The 24,461-nt window shown below is 38.3% G+C and overlaps 1 protein-coding gene across 4 annotated transcripts in view; it reads right to left on the reverse strand.

Annotated features, from left to right (window-relative positions):
* SLC24A4 (solute carrier family 24 member 4) overlaps nt 1-24,461 on the reverse strand; it is an 84,651-nt gene that overhangs the window by 54,674 nt on the left and 5,516 nt on the right. The window contains exons 1-2 of one of the 4 annotated variants that reach the window (XM_068192583.1): nt 3,943-3,962; nt 3,761-3,818 (exon numbers count right to left, since the gene is read on the reverse strand). The exons of the other annotated variants lie outside the window; for them this stretch is intronic. The gene's annotated coding sequence lies outside the window, so the exon portion shown is untranslated. Of the gene's footprint in view, nt 1-3,760; nt 3,819-3,942; nt 3,963-24,461 lie in introns of those variants that run through there. 4 annotated transcript variants of the gene reach the window in all.

Below are 24,461 nucleotides of genomic sequence, written 5' to 3' on the forward strand. Positions count from 1 at the left end.
CCCCCTTCATGTCTAATTTTATAGCTATTTAACTCATTAAAGTTTCCCTTGGGACCAGTCTATTCTTACTTTCTCAGCTTCCTTTCTTTGAGGTAGAAAGTATGTGTTGCCAGAACATCATCAACAGCCAGCAATTAAATTAGGTAAAAGAATATCAAGCAATTTTGAAAATAATTTTCAAAGAAACTACTCCCTCTGCAAGAAAATGAAGTGAGCAAAGTATCTGTAAATCCTTGTCAGTATACTGAAAAAACAATTACGTCTATGCTTTTGATAAAGTAGCCTGACAAGAACCTTTCACCTCCTCTGTAAGATGCAATTTGCCTTGGAAATTTTTAATTTCTCTTTTGCTATACAAAGCAAACAAAGGAAAAAGAGAAAATGAAAGATTAAGTGCTTTTGGACTTGTACCAATGTATATCATTATCCCAACCATAGTATAAATTTTCTAAATCTAAACTTCCAGTTTATCAATCAAAATTACCATAAAAATAACCCAAGAATGCTTTTTTACCAATAATAGTACAAACTGCCTGAAAAGTGGTTAAAATTACAAACTCCATTCTACTTATCTATCAATAGAATACAAACATTAATCTAAAAACATCAAGTATGTGTGAAATAGGTTTATAGAAGTTTCATGGTTCTTGGGAACTGCATAGAAGGTGTTCAGCTTGCTGTGGTATAATGTTTTGCCTGCTGATTTAAAGTCATCTCTATGAAACACCTTGGTCACTCTTAGCACACAGGGATCTTGGAAAAATGTCTTCCAGCTTAGCCATCACTACTTTTCATGTTAGAAAGGAGAAAGCAATCCATTTAATTTCATATAAGAATTACATGCTTCATTTGTGGGCAGTCCTGCTTCAGAAAGGCTGAAGTCTTTTTTTAAAAAAACTAAAAATCTCAACTGTAGTCACATGTCCAAGAATCTGAAGACCCACAGTCTTCAAAAAGGAAGAGGCAGAGTGCCCATTTCTTCAGTTAAATTTAGTTTTATTGTATTTATATCAACTTTTAATGCATTTTATATCAACTTATCAAACACATGCAAAAATCAGTGAGGTGATATGCTAGTGTAAGTTTCTATCACAGCAAATGCTTTTTTTTTTTTTTTTGTCTCTTTACCAATTACTTTTCAGAGACCTGCACATTTTGGAGCCAGAAAGGACCTTTTTAATCAAGTATCCTAATCCTCAATTTAGCCTACAGCAGGATAGGCTATGCCAAGAAAACCCCCAAAATCATTTTTTTATTAATCCACTGGGGATTTAAAGACAGTACATTACATTGCTAAGTAATCTATTATGAAGCTGGATTATGCTCATTGTTAAATCATTCATTTGCTTTTTACTGTGAAATTATCATAGACTTGATGGTAATTTCCATTTCCTGGCAGATGAAAGAGCCAGTTTTTCAAAGACTTCAGGACAGTTACACTCATTTCTATCAAGTCAGGATCTCATATCCCAGGGTATAGTTCTGCATCATTACTGCTTAAGACATGGTGAGATATAAAACTGCAGGATTTTCACCAAACTATTAAATAAATTATTTCAAATTTCTTATAAGCATATGCTCATTCAGGCATTCAGTTCTGGAAAAAAGAAAAAAAAGAGATATTGAGCTATTTTGGTCAGGTATGGGTGTTCTTGTACTCCTGAGTCACAGAAACAGACACAAGCTTGCCTCCATAAATAATTGTAAAAAGCAAGTTCTATTCCTGCTCTTGGAGGCCAATGTAGTATATCTGCATGCTATAGGCACAAACAGTATTGCATTTTAGTGCCATAAAATCTTATTACACTAGAATAACTTAGTTCTAGACCCATGCTTAAACATCACTGCACAAACATAAACCAATTACCAAATGCAGCAAATTAATTCACTTGTTTTTTAGGCAAGATAACAGTTACCTAGGTCTTATATACTTGAAGCAGATAATTTTATCTGCATTCTTCTTTGCTATTTCAGAAGGGAAATTGCCAGGTTCATATGCCCATACACTCTACACAGAGAAACACCTGTTCAGTGAAAGCAGCATCCCACACATCTTTACAGAACACCCTCAAATCCTCAGCTGGACAACTGCTTCTGATTTGCAGTTCAGATAAGGAGAGTAATCACAGTGAAATGGGTGCAGTGACTAGGACTGGAAAGAGTCCATGGCTTGCAGCTTCCCCTGTCAGGGAGTGCTGCTGCTGCTGCCATGTGAGCCCTGTCTGAGATGCTGAATGCCAGATGCACCATTCAGGTGTCACAACTGCAAAAGTTTATACTGCACTGAATCCATATTGTAAAAAATGAACAAAATAGCTGGATCCAAAAAACTTGTACAATCAGAGTCATCTCAGGCTGGTGTGATAATGGCAGATTTTAAAAGATGCTCTTTTTAATAAAATGTCAAATTCTGCCATCAAGCATATAAATAATTTTAATAAGGAAAATGTAGGCTATATTGTATATCATTAACAAACTTTATATATTGAGAACAAGAATATTTCAGGAGTGAGGATTTCAACGTCAAGAGAAAAAATGAATATGAATTAGCTAATAGTAGCTAATTACTATCCAATTACTAGTATGCATATGGATCAAAAACATGCCCATGTAACAGGTGACTGCTGTGTTTACATGTTTTAGCTGTTTTCTGTATCTGAAAATATGTGCTGAGAACAGTGCTGAAATTGCAAGCATGAATGGTAACAAGCCCAGAAGGAGTAGAGGAGGAATGAATCTTGGGAACAAAAAAAAGGATAAAATTTGGCAATAACATGGAAATGGTCAGATTCAGCAACTCATTACTTGTAAATGCATTAGTAGGATATGAAAAAGACTTGGGGGGTGGGGAGGGAGAAGAAGAACCACAGATTCACTGAAAAATGTGCCTTCCAAACACACTTACTGGTATGCTTACCTTCCCCATGCCCCGCTTCTTATTGTTACCTAATAATAATAATTTAGAAGACGTGTTTGGCTGCAAGCCATGTGAGATGAAGCAATAAGCTGTCTCCCTCCTGATGTCTCACCAAAGGTGACAGCCTTAGTGAGCAAAAGCAAAGTTTCCAACACTGTTGGAGAAGAGATAACTTAGGAGCAGCTTCATTTTGATGACAGTCAATAATCAACTCAAAAAGAAAGATATGAGAGTCACTGCCATAAATTGCAGTGAAGAGAAAAAAGAATACCAATGACAGACACCTGAGGGATCCCTAAGGATGACAGCCGTAACAAATAACTTTAGAAAAAAACATGAATTAACAGTACTTCAAAACAAGCAAAAATGTCATTTACATGTTGTGAGAAGGCCCTTTAGTATATGCTCTTAAAAGGGCAATAGGTGCAGAGATCCTGCTCTTCATTCCTCATGCACAGACACTCTTCCCAGTCTCTTCAGCTAGATGGCTGGATGTACAGGAATTCTCTTCAAGTAATTCCAGAGAGTTCTGTGAGAAATAGGCACTACTGTAAAGAGACCACACTGAGAAGTACTTATGGGCCAGAGTGAGAAATATATAAACTTGAAGAGCTAGCAGAACATCTAAACTAGATACCCATAGATTTAAAAGAGTTTAGAGTGTTGAGCATATATGCAGCACTGAAGTCCAGGTTATTCTAGAGATTAAAAATACTTCTAATTGCAGAGAGAACGCGTATCAAGTAGACCAGCAGATACTTCTTATCATTGCAGTACCAGCATTCTACTAACAAAAAAGACCAAGCTGTTTCTTTAAACAAAATGTTTATTTTATGCAAATACCTCCATTACTACATACAACCAAAGAGTGAGAGCCACAGCATGGCCAACAGTGGTAAAGCTAGTAACAGGACAACAAAATAAATCTGTAATGTTCCTTAGTTACAAAGTGAGTTTCATCTTAAAACCACAACAGCAGTACCACCATTGTCCTAAGGTTTGAGGCATGAAAAAAATAATCAAACCCTGGCTGAATGGAGAGTAGATTAGCCTTCCTAGGTGGTGCTGCGCTACTGATGTAAATCCACATGCAATTAAAAAACCCCATCACATTTCAGGTGGTGTCAAAGCTGGAGGAAGAAGTTCCTGTCTTGCATGTGCCCTGTCACTCCATTTTTTCCTTTTTTCTCCCTACCATCCAAGCTGTGCATGACCTCTATTTTGAGATACCTTCAAATAAGGATAGCTCTTTACCTAGAACTTTACCTCAGCTGCCTTACAGCACAGCAAAGGTAAAAGTAAATGGGAGTAACTAGTCATAAACAAGAGGTCAAAGTTAGGACTTCTTCAGTCAGTTTTATCACTACAGCCAGCATCTTGCAGAAGGAGCTTTAAGATTTCACCTGCTTCCAGACAATTCCTACCATGCTGCAATGCTCCAGAAGCAGCAGCCTAAGTGTACTACTCTTGCCTAAGGCCAGGTTCTGACAGATTGCCTGTACTGGCATATGGGAAGCTGTATCAATGCCCTTACTCACCCATACACACACAAATGCTATAAAAATAAAAGTAGGCTTTGCTAGAGATCTCCATATCTTCTTTTATGAGGTTAGATGGATTTTCTTCTCCCATTCAGTTCTGTCTTATCTCATGTGTGGGGTGTAACTGTGAAATGGATGTGTGACATCCATGCACGTGTATGCAATTAATGTGCATTTCAGTAATTGGGAACTCCATTTTCTTTCACTACCAGCACTTCTGCTGCATATATGACCAGAAAGCACAATATGAACAGAATCAAAATACCCCCTTTATAAGCTGGAAAATATTATGTTGAGAACAAAATTTCACCTAAGTGCTTTAACAATCTAAGACAGCACATCTAATAATCTGTAGTAGTAACAAACAGCAGGCATTATCTTGCTTGCAGTACAGTAGGTACACTGTTTCAAGAGACATTTGGAAAATGGTTCACAATTACAATGGGGTTTTGATCAAAATGTACTCCCCAATTTCTTCTATTTTAGCATGTGTTCACAGATTACTCAATTTTCTGACAAATACTTATTTAATACTTTTTCTTAATAGAAAGATAACCGAGAAAAACAAAAATACTGATGGGGTGATCCCAAAAAGGATAAGGTACAAATTCTTCCAACGTTTTTTTTTCTTTCTGCAAGCTCCAAATGTTTGATTTATTGTCTGCTGACCAGTTCTGCAGATGCTACATGTTCTATAGAAGGACTTAACCAGGGGACCTGGGGGGAATAGCTGGAATGAAAACAATAGTTCATGCAAGAAGAAACATCCAGCTTTGGCTGTAAACTCAGAACAGAAGAAATGAAGTGATGACATGATGTTCACTCCTTAAGATTAAAAGCACTGCTCTATGCTAATCTTGAGCATAATTCAATGTATGCATGAAATGTCTAATATCCACAAGATAGACTGCTTGTTTAAGAAGAAACATCTTTCTTTTCAAGGGTACTGATTCACCTTTCATTGGTTTGAGAAAGAGCATCCCTCTCCCACAGTAACAGCACTTCGAATATAAACTAAATTTTATCCAAGGCCTCTGTTTAGAGCACTTAAATCTTCTACCTTCAGCAGACCCTGTTAACAACATGCTTAAATGCTCTCCTGAATTAGGGCCATAATTGAATTATCTATTGCATGAAATCAAGCTGGCAGACAATTTTGAAATATTTCCTTGAAACATCCACAGATGTAGATTTATATAATTAAGCTCTTTTAGATTATTTAATGAGATTGCAAAAACACACTAATAGTAATTCATCACTTGAAAGCTTGTACTGTTGGACTTATGGTTACTAAGCCTGCCTGCTTAGAAGAACATGAAGACAGGAAAATACATATTTGTGAAAAAAATACCACCTTCTAAACATTTTATTTATGGACAATTTTGCTTTAATATCTAGAATAAACAAAACCAGAGTAGGATGCAGTGTACTACACAGGCTTTATTTGTATCCACCTGGAATGACATCTATTACCCACGAGCAGATCCAAACACTGCAAACACTAACAAAATGTTCACGTGACAAAACACAACTGGAAGATTCCAGTGGCTGATTGTTCTCAATGTGAAATATATTCCTCTTGCATCCAATTTGCATCTCCTCAGGGGTAACCTTTACTCATTACTCTCATCTTTTCCACATGACTCCTTGTAAAAAGTGAGTCTCCATCATCTTTCCAGCCACCCTTTAAATACTGGTGATAAGGTCTTCCCTAAGTCTTCTTTTCTCAAGGCTGAACCAACTCAGTCCTCTGCTCCTTTTCTCATATGGCCAGCTTCCCAGTCCCTGGATCACCTTTGTGGCCTTTTTCTCAACCCTTTGCAGCCTGTGCATAGTTTTTTTTTTATAGCTGAGATCAAAACTGAACAAACTATTCCAGGTGTTACCTGATAATTGCTGAGTAGAGTGGGACAGTGACATCTTTATCTGTGTTGCTGATGCCCTTGTTGATGAAAACCAGCATCCTGTTGTCTTTACTTTTCCACAGCAGTGCACTGTTCACTCATACAGAGCTTTTTCACCAGGATCCCCAGGTGCCATTCCACAGAGCTGCTTGCCAGTTGGTTAGATCCCAACCTGTGCTGCACTCCTGGAAAATGTTTTCTCAGGTGCAAAAACCTAACACTTGTCCTTGTAGAGCTTCCTACGGCTCTTGTTAGCCCACGCTTCCAACCTATCCAAGTCATCCTGCAGGGTGGCTCTCCTTTCTCATGTATCCGCTTCCCCATTGTTGATATCATCAGCCATCTTTACCAGGGTGCACTTGATCCCATCTTCCAGATCACTTATGAAGATACTAAAGTGTTGTCCCCAATATTCCAGGAGGACCTCACTTGGGACAGGCTGCTGGTTTGAAAAGAAGCTACTTATCCCAACCCTGCTGCTGCCTGCCAGCCAGTTCCCCACCCACCACATGGAGCCCTTCTCTAGAGCCCAAGACACCAGCTTCTCTAGGCGGAGGCAGTGGAAAACCACAGGGAGAGCCTTGGAGAAATCCAGGTAGACAATGCCTGCCACGAGCCCCACATCAGCCAAGCAGGTTACTACGTTGTCATGGAAGATGATAGAGTTTGTCAAGCACAATTTGCCCTTGACAATCCATGTTGACTTTTCCCAGTTTTGTGCTTCATGTGACTTGACAGCCTCCAGGAGGATTCATTCCACAATTTTCCCGAGAACTGAAGAAAGACTGATGTGTCTACAATTTCCTGGATCCTCTTTTAAGCCCTTCTTGTAGATGGGGGTGACCTTTGCCTTCTTCCAGTTTTCTGGGATGTCCCCTCATCTCCACAACTTCTCAAAGATTATGGAGAGTGGCCTCACAATGACATCGGCTAGTTCCCTTAACATCCTCAGGCAGATATTGTCAGGGCCCATCAATTTGTAGGGGTGAAGCAATATGCCTTCCTCTTGCAATCTTTTCTCTCAGAGTTCAAAATACTGAGTTCTTTCCCTAAGAAATCCATATTTAACAAGAGCTTCAAGGCATACAATTTACATACAAGTGTCCAAAATCATAGCAGTAATGCTGACCACTGAGTGTCTGAAAAGGGCAGGCTGTGTTGCTGTTCCAAAGGTAAGAGGACATAATGGAAATGCTCTCCTATAGCAGAGGAACGTGGCTATAAGCACTGCTCTTGAGTGTGTCTACTCAGGTACTGTATGTTTCCTTTTTATTAGTTTGGCTGCTCAGATGAATTTCTACTTCCTGTGCTACAGTGCACCCATCTGACTGAGAGGAGATGGACTTGTTTTTCACAGAGGAGAGAACAGAGAACATGGTAGGACTATAAAAACTATAAAGAAAGGAAACTAAGTATTTCAGCTTTTATGTTCAACAAACACATACACTTACATTAAAAAAACCCCACATTAATATTTGTTTTCTAGTCAAATATACTCCATCAGAACATCCATACTACTGAACAGACAGAACCATGCCAGTATTGATACATGGGTCTGGAAGGTGAGGGACATTGCCCCAAAAGGGATAAGATAAATAACTGACCATGAGCAGGGAGCTGTAAGTGTAGAGGGAGAGAGGCACAAATGGCACCACATCAATTTCTTGTGATGGACTAATTTCCTTAGATTTCCCATAAAAACACTCTCTCAACTCCTCTAGTTAAAGAGATCCACACTAAATTAAGTTCCCCAAGTTTATTACAGTTCACCTTCTTTGGATGGAAGAAGCATTACTACGTGTGCCTAAAAATTATGACATCTAATTACTACCTACTCAGCTGAAAAATACTTTGCAAGTGAAACCAGTAAATAATGAAGCATGCAGAAAGCCTGCAGTCCACACAGGAGCTAGTGATAATGTACAATGAGAATATGACTGGTAACTATTTAAATACATAATTCAAAAACATATAGTATGAATAAGATACATAATGCTGCTATTGACAGATCATATGTACATGCTCAGAAGAACAAGAGATCACTATAAAAACCACTCAAAGGTACACTGGTTATAGGATAACCAGTAAGATGATGGATAGTACAGTGTCTAAGGCACAGTCTCAGCTTCTGTAGACTCGGCCTTCTGAAGAACTGAGTCTTTCACTGCAGGTTTCAATCACAAGTGACGAGAACTGAGCTGCAGCCTGGGGCAGTGAGCAGCAGCACTGGTGGCTGGGCTGCCTGACTAAAGGAACCTGCGTGACAGATTTGGTGACAAGCGGCATTTGAGGAGAGAGTAAGCAATGCCTGCTTGGTGAGAAAAGTTGATTTGGAGCACTCTATATTAAGAATGCTTAGAAGATGAATTGCCACTCTGGAAGAGCAAGGAGAGAACAAGAGTCCTAAAATATTTCTAGTGTCCAATATGAGATCCAAATCCTGGCAGAAAGCATCAGCTGCCATTTTTAAATCACATTTTCCATATGCAGATGGTGACAGTACGCACAATATACTAATTCTTCCTAAACTTCCTCCCTCTACTATCTATATACATATATATATATGTAATCAATAAGAAATTAATAAAGGAAATATCCAGGTATACGACACATCTCTTGTCACTTCCTCTTATGAGACAGACTAGTGATTGCTGCAGCAACAAATGAGACAGCAAAACATCCTTCAAAGTCACATATACACAAATTCCTCTAAAAACATAGAAGAGTCTCTTGAAGACAGCAACTCACAAAAACCTAAGATAAGTCAAAGCAAAATGAAAAGTCATGGACAAAATGTAAAGGAATACAACGCAACAGCAAATTAGGAAACAAGTTGGTCACATTTCTTTCTACCATCTTAGCTCGACCATTACCAAAATGTACTTAGAACTGTGTCTATGAAGATTGAATTTCATTCACATAACACATAACACACAAAGGACGCTTGTTTTAGAACAGAAAAGTAAGACTCCCAATTCATCTATCAGTGTACAAGAATTATGGGATACTTGTCTCCACTGAGTTATCCTCAGTGGATATGTATGGTGGTTTACATGACCATCAGTCTCAATTTTAAACAGTTAATGTTACTTGCAAGCTACTCTTACCATAAACAACCAACATAATATGCACTACATGGTACCAAATTTTTAATGGGAAATGTTCACTACTGTCTAGAGAGCCAAATATTAAACAGGTAAAGAAAAAATTCAACAACACTGTCATCACTATTTCTGAACACAGGAATATTATTTAAAATTTGCAGCTAAGATAACTATAGCATAAGATGTGGTATGTAATTTGAAAGGTCTGTACTTTAGTCATTAAGTATTTTCAGGGAGGAGTTATTTCAAATGCAATGTTCTATTTGACAAACAATTTAAGTGATCTTGGGTATAACATAACTGCCTAGTATCAAGCCTTCTGTGGTTATGACTTTCTGTCGTAGTATTCTGCAGGTTCCATTACTGTAGGAAATTTTCATGTCTAAAGCATGAAACTTCATTGTGCATTTGTGAGACTTTTAGTCAAAGTCCACAAATGAGGCCTGAAACATAGAGAATTAGATAAGTACAACCAAATTTTGGGCTAAACCAGGATTAATACAGAAGTTGAGTAAATAAAGAAATGATCCAGAAAGTTTGCATTAGCAGATACCTGTCCCTGGAGGAAGCACAAATACAGCACCTCTCTATTTATCTTGCAGGTTCCCTAGGCACTTTCAGCTGCACAGAGCTGCTACCTTCGTGTGGGGAAAGAGACAACTGCGTTCCACCTGAGCAGCACTACACTCCAGCAGCAAGGTGAAACAGCACTGAAACCTTCCAAAGCCTCCAGAGAGACTACATCAGTTAGGTGTATTCAAAGCACTCCTTACACACCTCAGGAAGACTGAATTCAGCACAAGCCACTATGGCTATTTTAATTTAAAAAGTTAAATTTAAATCCTTCTGCTTCCAGACTAGTTCTCTCACACCTCACTGGTCACTAACTCAAGAAGTATCACCTCTCCTAAAAAAACCCAAAAGATACAGACTGTAACTATGTCAACTACAGTCCTGAAGTTGATTCATACAGCAGAACACTTTTGCTCAAGAAGTATCACCTCTCCTAAAAAAACCCAAAAGATACAGACTGTAACTATGTCAACTACAGTCCTGAAGTTGATTCATACAGCAGAACACTTTTGCATCTTTGCACATTTACTAATAAGTCTGTCCAAAATGAGTGAGAAAGTGTCACTAGCAAGGCAAAACAGCTCCACCGTTCCCAGCCTGTCCCACAAGAAATGCTAACTTTTGAACACAAACATTTTATACCGTCAGAGAATTTTGCTCTCTGCTGCTTTACCGTCCCTCACCTGTTCCTTGTGTCTACTGTGAAAGATTCTATAGTGAGGACAACTCATCCCCTTGCCAAAATCTCCTTTTGTGTTCAAAAGTCCTCACCAACTTTAGTGAACACACTGCAGGTATAATTCAGGTTTGGAGGCCTACATCATTTCAGAAAGAAAATACAGTTCTTCTAAAACACAGCAGAACTTTTTTTTTTTTAACTTTTCACCTACTGCTGAAGTGCCAAGATATCCAGATACCTAAGGATGCACTTGGTGAGATTGCCAAAGACATCTAACTCCAGCTGAAACCCAGAGAATTGAGCACATTTACTCCAAAGACTTCACAGAGAATCTGTCAATACCTAAGTATTGAGGTCCTTAAAATCCCACTCTACATCCCATTTCCCTTTCCTGTTCAAGGGAATTTTTCTTACTTACTTTTATGAGAATGGAATCTATTAGTTTTCAGTAATATACCCCGTTATTTCACTGTCAGAGATACAATTTCTATGGACAGGGGTACAACTCACACTACAAGAACATTTTGCTTTATTACACTGCCAGTATCTATCCCATAGTTTTGGATGCACAGAAATAGGTAAAGAAATTAAACTTTAAGGATGACACAGCGCTTTCAGACCACATAGAACGCTTTCTAACATCATCTGGCACTTTTCCACAGGCCAAGGACAACAAACAGCCTCAAACACAGAGATTTACAGTTTCTGTTTTACCACCCAAAGTCATCCAACAAGATTCAAGGTACTTCTGAGCACTAGACAGCACAGTGAGATCAGTTTTCATCATCTGAGAAGGAAACACTTCTAGCAATGGTTACTTAGCTTTCCACCAGACAAATTAGTTTCACTGTGATCTTTTCAGATGCATAACCCATGAATCTTAAGTTGGTTGTAAAAGTCCACAGAAATGAAATCTAGCATCTTCCATCTGTACAGATTTAAACACCCTTCTAGAACAGCAACTGTAATAGTTTTGAAATGTCCTTTCCCTTGGTTCTCTTCCTTCCTCCTTATCTATACACTAACAGTTTTGATGACACAGGGCTATTGCAGTATTTAACAATGAAATTGAGCATGTCAATGTTTTCTCTATATAATTAATGGAGGAAATATAAACACCTGTCAGTAATTATGATTTTGTCTGACTTAATATCAGAGCAGCTTCACTATCTAAAATTCTGAATAACCTTCACAGACTGCTATGTAGTCCTATTGTGAAAGAAAAATTATTTCACAGAAAATTATGAGAAAACTTTAAATTTTTTCTCTTTATAAGGCACATTACTAACATGAATCGAGAATAATGTCTGAGAATGCCAAAATAAAGGATATTTCTCCCAGTGGAATTAAGATTTTAATACTTTGCCTTTGATCTGAATTACACAGTATTCTTTAAATCCAAGAGCACAAAATTCCAGACTTCCGTAAATAACCTGAAGCCTGCTAGCACAAATCTGCCAACTAACAAATCCCTCTTCATCTCTCCAAAGGCTGCATTTTTAAAGGTCATTAGATGGTCAGCTCACACACTAGATTTACAGACCATGTAAATATAATAGACAAAAGACATACACAATATCCATTCCCCATTTTGAGTAGCAGTGCCTCTTAAGAGCATATCATCCCTCATGAAATCAGAGAACCTGAGTGCAGGTAATATTCACAGACAATAATAGCAAGACCCTAACTTTTACCCTGGATAAGGCAGCCCAGTGCTGAATTTGCTGTGTTTGTAGGGGTCCTACTGACATGAACAACAGCTTAGGTAGAGCACAACACCAAAATATTCCTCTAAAGAAGAAAAACCCCAACAAACTCAAAACCTTCAATTTCTGCCTGAGTCTAAGGCCCTGTTTTGTCTGAAACATGAATGATCCCAATGGATACTCAAAGTATTGGAAAGGTTCACAAGATCGACAACTTCAGGTCAACTACATGTTCAGTGTTAAAGTTCTGCATAAATGCTGTACTAAATCTGAATATTGCCTGAAGTGAGCCAAGTGAAATCATGAATTAGATCCACCTTACTTAAAAATCTGCCCTTCAAACCAAAGTGAACGCAGTGCAGTATGGAGTGTTGCAACAAACTTCCAGTTCCAGACAGCTTTGTCCTGAAGCAGAAGTGGTCCCTCCAGCTACTGCTGTGTGTGTGCCAGTACCTCAACCCCAACACTCCACTCCACAGCTTTTGTTTTCAAAAAGTAGATCAAGAAAATATAAACTGAACAAAAAAAATAACCAAACATCTAAAGTAAATAAATACAAGCATCTAAACCCAGACATACATTCAGATTAACTTTGCAAGATTGGACTATTCCCATAATACTGAAGTGTGACCACATTTGCATGGGTCATTTCACTTCAGCTCTGCCTCCAGCCTGTCCTCAGTGCTATGTGGGAGGTTTACACTAATCAGCTTTTTCTGAAGTTTAAACTGCAGCATCACATCAACAGCAGTTACACAACATCAAGAAATAGGAGCTTGTGCTGATTTATGAAAGCCAACCTGGTGCTATTTTCAAGCCTCTGAATTAGCAGATATTTTTCCCCATAAAATTATTCAACATTATCAAGTTAAATATTTTAGTTAAGAACTAATAAATACAGTGATGCATGGTGTGCTAAGAAGTCAGAGCTATTTTACAGTTAGCATAAACTTACCAGCAATTAATACCTTACAACACTAGGATTTTTCTCACAGCTTTAATTATGTGTTTGTAACTTCATTTATTGGAGAGTGAACGTTTTTCCAAAAGGGAGGAAAAGTATACTACTTTCCCAAGTTTGTTTTAAAGAAATTTAAATTATCCAAATTATCCTCTTGTAAAGCATACACTATATAGCTCAACAGCCAGTAAAGCCAAATTCCATATTTCTGTTCTTGGATTTTGTTACTTTGCAGCTGTAAAGGTGTCTGGCACTCACAGCAGCATCTGAAGGAACACCTATGGCATTTAAGCCTTTTACATTCTTTGAAAATCCTTCAGATAACAGAATTTTCTCTAAAGGAAAAATAGGGGGGAAAAAACCAAAAGAGAGAGGAAATGAAGTCAAAGGTGTATCTAGTCAAAGCACACATGTATTCACGTATCAATCTTCAGGAAGAATCAAAACATAGTGTAACTCTTGTTAATCTCATAATTGCAAGAGGCTTTTACCCCATGGCTGTTAAATAATACGATCCAAATGCCTCTTCAAGATTAAGTATATAAAGTCACTGTGCAACTGAAATAGCAAGACACCAGAGGGTATGCTACACCATTTGCATAAAGAAGAGAAAGATTACTATTGTTTCCTTAATAGTGAAGAACGTTTACTAGCAGAATATAAATGCATTCTTTGGGAGCACCATGACTGTAACTTTGAATTTTTACTCCTGTTAATGCCTAATCTGATTACATTACTTTACAAACAAGCAATTTTTATATGAGAAAGCCATTAGCTTTTCTCATATAAAAGATCCATTTTACAGACAGAAAAGAAGGAAAGGTATTTTTGCAGAGGAAAAAAAAGAAATAATCAGAGCAATGAACTGAATAATCTGAGGGCAAGAAACAGATGCCGCACCGACAAGCTGCATCATATTTACACTTATTCTAAATCAGAATTTATGTTGTGGCACCTAAGTAGTGGCAAATCTACCATTGGGAAATCCAAGATCATCTTCACTCTCTAAGAAGAACAAGGCTTACTACTTTGACAATGTTTTCCACGTTCAGAGCCCAATCTAAATAGGTAATATTTGTAGAAGGAATAGAGGTCAAGGTTCCCCGCTAGTGTTGAATTATATTTTCGCTCCCTGGTGAATAAAAAAAAAGTATTTTTTCTGGAGTGAAGGAATGTAGGGTAAAGTTCCACAGAAATTCACTGCTGCAGGCCCGGCTAGAATTGAGGATTTTCTGGTCCCCATATCACAGCGAAACATTGGATCTCAATCTCTTGCAGTAAAGGCTGGTGTAAAAGGTTATTATGCATCTCTGTACATTTCATGTCATTGCACAGAACTACTGATTCTACAGCTACTATAATAAAATTGCCATTAAAAATAGAGATTTACAAAATATCTATTACTTACAAAATGAGATGCAAGATTTTGTTGCAAAAAAACCCTCTAATTAAGGCAAACAAAAAACCTCTCTCCACTTAGTGACTGAAGTTAGACTTCTATACAAAACAGATGATAATCTAGTTTTTTATAACAATGCTCAAGATCTCAGTTTGGGCTGATGTCTGTAGGCACTCCAGAATCAGGACATACCACCCTATTGCAGTCTGAGCCCAGTGAGATGTCACAAGTCTGAGCACAGACAGGCACACAGCCAGTATTGTCCAACACAGCCATTTCCCCTCTACACTTTGGATACAGGAGGTTCTCATCTCTTCCACAGGTTATCAGATGTGCAGCCTCTCACAGCTGAAAACTCTATGGAGGATGGAATTACCCCACAGAGCTGAGCCCCTGGCAGGAAGTATCTTCAGAGACTCCTGAGAGCTGTACTGCAGGGCTCAATTCACAGTCCAGCCTGGAGTCAGCAATGCAGCACAACCAAAATATTTGGAATTGGTCACTGAATGGAAGGGAAGAATTTTAGTTGTGAAGATTACCATTTTATTTGTAAGAAGCATAGAGTACACACATCATTATTCCCATCCCACCTGTAATTTCATACCAGAATAATAGTAATGCTAGTGGCATTTGTATTGTATTCAATCCAGCAACAGGTAGAATGAGGGAGAAAACATCTCATTTTGAAATTCTTCAACAAAACCAAAAGGTTCTGCAAATAATTTCATGTACTCCACCAAATCTGAAAAATTTCAAAAGCCACTGAACTTATATAGAAAATTTTATAGTACTTTTTAAGAACCAGAAAAGCTTATATGATATGGTCAACTATCCCTTTTCAATATAACATCTTTTTTACACATGTAAATTGGTTTTGTACCTGTATCTAAGGAGCAATTGTTGAAACACTGAATAAAAAGAATTTCACAAGTAGTTATTTAGCAGAGACTTAATAATTCTTTAGTCAGTCTGCATTTTTTTCTTTAAAGCAAATTAGAGTCCAGAGTGCAAAATGGGTATTGTGACTTGTTTCCAGCTGTAAGCAACCTAAGTAATCTGAGGTTTTGCTGCCTCCTAGACTACATGAAATATAATATTCTTTTGACTGTCAACCCCCCCTAAGACAATAGAAAAATAAAACTGAGTTGGGTGACCAGGCTTGGTGCTGTTCAGAAGATAACAGTGAACTAAGTTGACTAATTTCCCATCACCAGTCTGCTGTCTTGCAGAGAAAGCAGCCCAGCTCCAACATTTAATTACCTAAGTAGTACTTACTAAACTTAGTTGCCCTAAATATCCACAGATTAAAGCAGTTCTGGAGATGATCCCAGATAGTCTTTCCAAGTAAGCACTCTCTCATCACGTGCCATTACTAAACAATCCTGTACAACTAAATAATTATAAAGTAGAGAACACATAAGGTAGTGAAAAACACAATTGATTAACTGATTATCTTCAAATCTAAAGTACATATTCTGTACTCAAAAGTCAATTGGCTAAATAAACCCTCCCCTCACCCTCCATGGAAAAAAAATTCAAAGAGCTTTGAGTCAGGCACAAGCACAGGTTTGTTCACACACGAGAAAATACTGCTGACTATTTTCTTTCCTTTTTCAGCCTGCAAGCAGCAAGAGGTCCTCATTTTACTCCTGGTAGGGAACAAAGTGTTGGTGATTTACACAGTTCCTCTCACACAGCAGTCCCAAAAAGCATTCTCCACTGGTAGAAACATCACCACGGAGACCTGCAACCTCCCTAGCCACAATTTTTTATCACCATTCTCTGTGGAGAGCAGTTGGCCCAAAGTTGGGTCAGCCAGGAATGTACTCACCCTCTTCTATGGAGCCACTAAAAAGATCTACATATTCCAAGACTTCTTCTCCCTCTATGTGGAAGGCATGAAGAAATCACAAGTGCTCTGTAGTGCAGCATTGAGCTGCCAGTTTTACCTAGCTGGGAAGTTCTAATGCTTTACTTAATGTGAAAAGTTGCATCTTTCATTTTAATAAGCACAGTAAGGGAGTCAAATCATGAGGTGATTAGGAAGGAGTGATCAGCTGATGGTGGCACTGAGCTCCAGGTTCAATGAACTTAATATGGCTACAATTTATGATTATGTGGCGGGGAAATGGAGCTACTGACCTTCTCTGCAGACTTTGGGTAAGTCACTTTGCCTTTTTTCAGTCTTCTTTTCCTTGTTCATTTTCATTAGGCACTCTTAGGGACTACCACTGCATCGTATAATAAGGACAGACAACACTATAGCTCTACAGGGACCTCCCACCCTCAGCTGGCAAAACATCACTGACACAGGACTATGCTATCTTTGACTTCTCTGTCTAGCCAATCCTGGCTGGCCAGTTTCTCAGAGCACCACAGTAGTCATGGCTCCTGAAGTGAGATTCAAGAAAGGAGAGAGTGATAATATTCCAGATAAGTTTCTTGCACCTTCTGCTCTGGAAGCGTCTGCATAAACATAACAAGAAAAGGTAAATGGACATTGGAAACATCTCAAAGTGTCAGTGCAGGTAAAGGAAAGCAGACAAAGGATAGCAGCAACAGAGAAAGGCTGGCAATAGGCCTACAGAAGGTAAGAAAAAGCCTTACAATTTTAGGCAACAGCAGTCAAAGATCCTATGGAGGGATTTAAAAACACATAACACAATCAAGTAAAGAATGCAACCTTTACAAAGGCATGAAAAGTAAAGGGAGAAAGTTCTTATCAAAGAACTAAACCAGAAATAGCATTGCAACATCCAGTACTAAATTTGTAGGGCAGAGCCTCAGCTGCTGTAAACTGTCATGGTTGTATTGATGGTAGAGTTAAGAGAGCACAGATATGCTCCCTGAGGCTCCAAACAACTACCTCTCTCAAAGAGACAGTTTTGGTCTAGGAGCTCACAAAACTCAAAGCACAAGCTGATTCACAGTAAATGGGGGAAGTCAGTAATAAATCTATTCTCCACATTTCAGTCAATTTAAACTTCTACGAATAAATTTCATTCAAAAATTTCATTCCAGAAGCTTAAATTTTTCCCACCATTGGTATCTTACATCTTGCTATTAAAAGGTTTAAATACCTTTGAATAGCAATAGATTCAATCATATTTCCCTCAACTCACTAAACAACTGAATGCATCATATGCAGGGGAAAAGTAATTAATCAGGTTTAGGCAATCTCCAAGAATTTTCCAACAAGCAGGTATGGAAACTGAACGGGCAAAGTCTAAATTATCATCTTCTTGCTTGCAGGAAGGCACATTTTTCACTGTTCCTCACTATGGGTAGATAATGTCACCCTCAGCATCGTTAATGCAGTACCTGTTATTAACATTAAACCATTAATCTCATGTTGGAAAAAAAAAAAAAATTGGCTGACAACATACACATGGTAACCTGCATTCCATGTGAAGTGTTTGCTCTGCTATACTTCAATTTACCAGTAGAGTCCCAGCAGGAATTAATCTGACTCAGTTTCTAAGGTTATTACAATTTCTACTAGAATGTCTTCAATGTCTGTCAACTTCAAAGCATAAAGAAAAACACCACTCTTTACTGCCTGAAAGTCTTGCCTCCCTGTAGAACAGAACTGATGTCAGTTGAATTGTCTGCAGGTTCATATGGTATTTTCACCCTGCTAGGTGGATAACCACATCTATACTGTAAAATGTCATTGGCATAACAAATACAAAACTAAATACGTATAATAAAATTTTGTAACTTCACAAAAAAAAAAAACAATTATAAAGGTTCTAATCAGAAATATTAGCAGAACAAAGTTTAAAACTAATTTACCGTAATTTCTTGCCCAACCAAAACCAAATGTCTCTCTACATTTTGATTTTTCACTCTGTTTTATCACTTTCTCTGCTTACTACTTCCCAGGGCCTTCCTCTTTGCCTTGCAATTCCCAAGATTCTCCCATGGTTCACCATCCAAATTCAGTCTCCCTTAATTCACCTGTCTCTTTCATCTATCCTCCAACTCCAACATGCCTGACAGGATAATTTCAGTCTTTCTACCACACAGTTACAACCCCCAAATTTCTCTATCCCTCTTGCAGCTTCTGGTGACAGTCTTCTATCTCCAGGTGCTTTTCACACTCTACTTCCCTGCAGCTCAGTTCTGCACTTGTTGAGTTTGGTCTGAATCCTCCTTGGACACTGGTGGTCCAAGTGAGACTGATGAAACTCCGAGTGCACAGAGATGCAGAAATGAATCCAGAGTTTTAGCATCCATCAAGAAACCCAGAATCTCATAAAGACTGTACCAGGCCAACCCCTGCAGTATGGATTAATGCTCACAGGCTGGTTTACAAGGCCTTTTCAACCCACTTCCTACAACAGCAAAGTCGGGTCTGGGAGCAGCTGGACATCATACAAGGCAAGACAGCAGTGCTTTCAGTCTCAGCTGCAGTACAAGGTGACATAGAAATCAAAATTGCCATGGACAAGGATAGGTACATTTAAACACAGCTTTTATACCAACAGCACCATTTTCTAAGTCAAAAATGGAGCACATATCTACAAAATGGTCTAACTCCCCAGTCATACCAGAGAAGGGCATATCCAAATACACACACATTATCCCACACCAAAGGTGAATCAGTCAGCAATACCATGGAGAGCTGCATGTCCAAGTCTTATTAACCTTGATTTTGAAATCCCTAATTCAGGATTTCAAATATGTCCTGAGTGAAATGTAATTCATTTGATTTCCACACCATATCAGAGGACAACTCAGGCTGGATGGAACTTCAGGAGGTCCAAACATAATTTTTCCAGGAGCCTAACTCAAAACTGAGGTATCTGGATTTGATTCTGTCACATATTTCCTCTTTGACCTCAGGCCAATCATTTACACAGCTGCTTTCTGCCAGAATTGTCTGCAGTTACAGAAAAAGAAATGTTGCACTATTACTACATTAACATCTGAGGAATGCTTAGGTAATGTGGTTTGAAATACAGGCAAATCAGATATCTGAATACTAGAGCTGGGCTAATACAGGAAACTTGAGATCTTAGACTAGCACTCTAAAGCATTCAACCTGATTGTTTCAAGTATGAAATGTAATGTCCACAGACATTACATTTAGTTCTGAAGTGGCTACATTTTAAAAATCTGGATTTTTGTTTCAGGCCTGCTTTTCAGTTCCAAAGCAAAGACTTAGCTTGTGAAAGTCCTTACGCACAGTGTCCTTCAACTGGACCCAAGCCAACTGTAAATAAATCTGATTCATATGAAATAAAGATTATATTAAGTAGAATTTTTACTAGGTTTAAGAATATACAGTAACATAAGAAAATACTATTTAATATGTTTAATTTGCCTTTTTTTACTACATCTCTACGTGGCATTTTAGCCAGACCTTAATTTACTGTGTGTTAAACTGCTTCCAGCAAACTTGACACCTAAACCTGGCAAAATAGATAAATTACCCTGGAGTTCATTTTCGGTTCTCAGCTCTCCAGGGGATGCTGCTGGCAGGTTGAGTCCAAGCACAGAGAGATGTTTGTGTCATTTCTTTCTAGTATTTTGGATGCCAGTTTTAATAAGCTGCTAGAAAATGAACAGCTCAGAAAGAGGGATGATTATTTGTCAAATTCTATGTTTAGTCAAAGCACATTTCCTACACCAGTTCACAAAAAAAGCCCCAGAAACAAACAAAACAATAAAAAAACAACAAAACAAACCAAACACAAAGAATACCTCCACCACTTTTCCCAACTAAATTCAAGTACACCTACCTGCATAACCATTTAATACTGACACTCAAAGGCCATGCAAAGATGTCAGAAGTTTAATCTCAACCTAGGTGTGAATTCTGATTTAGGAGACTTGGCAGTCAAATAAGAAAAACTTGTGATAACATGTTTGTTATTTGCCATCAACTACCCCACTAAAAGTGGTTTTTAACTGTCACACATCTATTTTCCCCAGAATCAGAAGCCATACAAATGAGATCACAATCAATAAACTTTACTACTCAGCATCTACAGGTACAAGAGGGAGTCTGGAATCACTGGGTGAGGGTGAATAACCCAAAGCAAACCCAAAACAAATAAAACCCCACCAGCATATGACAAGTGGCTACAGAAAGAAGCTACATGCCAGCTAATTAGTAAGTCTTTCAACTGCATAAATAAATACACATTCACAGGACATTGAACCTATAGGTTATGCAAATACTATATGCATAAAGCAACTAAGGAAATTTTTTCTTAAACCTTTCTTCATTTTCATTTCCTTTTAGACCAACATGAAAATAGAATGTTTATGGCTGATAGCTTTCCTGGTCTTTGAGGGCATAACACACTGGACTAACAAAATATTTTAAATCCATATGCATGCACTATGCATGCACATGTCAATAAATCTATCATACTACAATGGTTGCACATATTCTGTGCATTAAGGCAGAGAGGAAGTCTGACTAATATGCATGTGGGGAATATTTGCAAATAACAGAACACAATCATTGTCTCTAGTATCTCAATGAGACCATGGTCTTTCTGTGCTAAGTATTGTATGAATGCATAGTAAGAGCACATGCAGGTCATGCTGAACTTACTAATTTAGGCTGTTCATGAAACTAAGGTTTACAGTGAAAATATTAATACCACATCCTTTAAAGTGGAGGTCTGAGGCATTTATCCCTGCTACAAAATGGAAGTTTAATCTAAGGAAGATCATGAGCACATTGTTTAAATGAAATACATATTTCCACATAATTTAAAGAAAACTTACATAAGCACAAAATTACATATTCCACCAGCCGTTATTAGGCTAAGTTTATGATCTTATGCATTAAGGTGTCTATAAGGATTAAAGAAAAAAAGGATACATCAATCCTACATGTCAAGAATTGTGCATTTAAATAAGCACTGTGTTTGTTAAATACAACTAATGGAAATCAATAGTTCCTATAGTGTCTTTACTACAAGTGTACAAGAAATAACATTTTCTGCCCCTTTGGAAAATTGCTTGGAAGAGTCAGTCCTGTCTTCTCTAGTCATCATTGATTTTTGTAGAAAAAAAAATACCAGGCTCTTGTTCTCTCTGTGGTACACTAACCAAACTGTCTAAGACTTCTATAGTTTCTCTACAATGCATGACATCTTACATGAGTCCCCAGCGTTTTAACTAACAGTGTAAAATATACACAGACTTAATGACTTTGATCCAGACTCAGAACTCACTTACACACATGCTGCTGGGAAACACACCGTAGAGGACTGATTCTTTCTCTCTCGCTGCAGCTACACAAAGCATTGATACAACGTGGCGTTTAATGCTAAACTAAGCATGTAGCATGGCTCAGGAAGAAATGCTAACCCTGTATTTCCCCCAGCCCACAATTCATCTTTACCCACTAATAGCAATGGAAGGAACACACTTGAACCTATTTAAAATCAGTGTAGCAGATGAACTGTCCGTGGTTGACAAACCACAGGCAAGAAAACCCCACTGTCTTTCGGTTTCTTTCAAGGCCACTCCCTAACTAGTGTCAGAAGACAATGGAAATATATTCTCATTTCTAATTCACAAGGGAAAAAAAAATTCTACCCATATACAGGGATTACTTAAAAATATTCACAACAGCAAAGATTCAGGATCAGTTGTTTAACAGCCTGACATGCCCCAGTGGAAGCACATGGTAAGAAACGTCATGACACCCAGTCATCCCACCTTGTACGTGCCCTGGAAATGTTACTTGGAGTTCTGGAGGACATGGAGTCATAGGAACATTTTGAAACAAGAGGCAAGCCATTGAAGCAGAGAAGCTACAAATCAGACTTTCTGGGCAGATGGCACTGCAAGCTACCAAGCTGATGGCAGATGGAAGTGAGAGCTTGGATACGGCAAAAAAATCGGTTGCAAACTAATGAGGTATGTTAAGATTCTAGAGACAGCTACTCCTCTTTTCTGATCTCTCTGCTTTAAGTGAGGGTCAGGTCAACTCCTCCTCCCACAGAAATCTACCCAGAGCCATGAAGAAAAGGTAGCTTGGTTTCCTTCCAAGAGGAAGCCATCCAGAGAGTTACAGAATACCAAATAAATATAAGATTCATAATTTAAAGATCCCAGGCTCTCATGAAATTTCTGAAGTCCGGAGCCTTCTACATACAATCTATAAGCCCTCCAGCCTCCAGGCCAATGTAAAAACCAGTATCCTATCAATGCAGAGAAGCTTTCAACAATGGGGAAGTTTAAAGCCAGGAATGATCTTTAATAGAAAAATGCTACAGAACACATTAACTGTGGTGAGGATTTGGTCTCAGTCCAGACTAGAACCAAGGCTGGCTTGGTGTTCCCAAGGCTCTACCTCCTTCCTGCAGCTGACCTACAGCTCCCTTGCTGCTATGATAGAGACAATCTATAACTTTTCATGATTGCAGGATATTACTCTCAGAAAAAAATGTAGAGCGCCTCTTAAGATATTCACCTCTTATGATTATCAATCCTCTGATACAAAAACCCCAACTTTTCTTCTCTAGTTACATACACACACATATGTATTTTTTTGTTCTCTTTCAAATTCCCCTGGTTCTTTTTTAAAGCAGCATTGCTGAGACTTAAGCATTTTTCCTCTTCTGATACAATGCCCCAGAAACATTATCAATGTTTCCAGAAGAACACAATACAAAATTATCTACTTCAGCAAATGAGACGAATCTGAAACAGTGTAGACTACGTGAGCTTCTAGAAGATAGCAGCTCTCACAAGCTTACAACATTACTTCTAGAAGCTTATGGAGTTTTTATCCCAAGGTATATTAGAAAGGGTGAGCCTTTCTTGCCAGTGTCATGAAGTGCAAGGATATCGTGGTCTTACAGACTTCTATAGCTGCCATTTCTAACAATTGGGATTTTTATTTTTTTCACTTACATGTAAGTAGGAAAATTGAGTGAAGTGGTAAATATATTAACTTCAGTGAAAGCCTTTGGAAAAAGGGAGGTAAAGCTGAAGACTTGTGTGGGATGCTAATGAAATGGGAGCACAGCAATAACACAAGGGATTAACAGGCTCTCAGCAAGAACCTGCATTTCTCAAGGTACTATGAAATGCTTGTATCCTAAACATACATATAAAACCATCCATATAACAAAAGAAAACTGCAGTATACCATACACACAGCCATGCATTTGTATGACCCCTCATGCTTAGAGCAGACACAGAAATTACATAGGTGAGAGTAAGTACATCTCATAAAGGAGCCCGCAGGGAGCCAGCTGAAAATCCACACTCTCACCAATCTTCTGTGCAATCTCCGCCAAGTCTCTTGACCTTTCCTGGGACTCCTCTCTCTGTAGTCATGTGATTACACAAGCTACATTCCCACAGACATGAGCTATATTACTTGCTACTTTTTGATAGGTGTTCCATCATTGCTACCTTCTCGTTACATGACAAATCTCAATCCCTAGCTACCAGACAAGAATGAAAAAAATAAATAGAAAAAAAAGCAAGTCAACATCCCATACACTAAAAAACAAAACAACAAAAAACAAAGCCAACAAAGAACACTACCCCAAATCTACAGAAGCAGTAACAATAATGGGCTCTTACGGACTCGCTCCTGCCCCACAAACACCAACTTCTGCTATGTTCAGATGTTCCCTTTATTTGCAGCTTACATCTAGTCACTCCTGCAGCATCCCAATTCCCCCTTCAGC

The sequence above is a fragment of the Anomalospiza imberbis genome, chromosome 6 (genome assembly GCF_031753505.1).
Source record: "Anomalospiza imberbis isolate Cuckoo-Finch-1a 21T00152 chromosome 6, ASM3175350v1, whole genome shotgun sequence".
NCBI lineage: Eukaryota > Metazoa > Chordata > Aves > Passeriformes > Viduidae > Anomalospiza > Anomalospiza imberbis.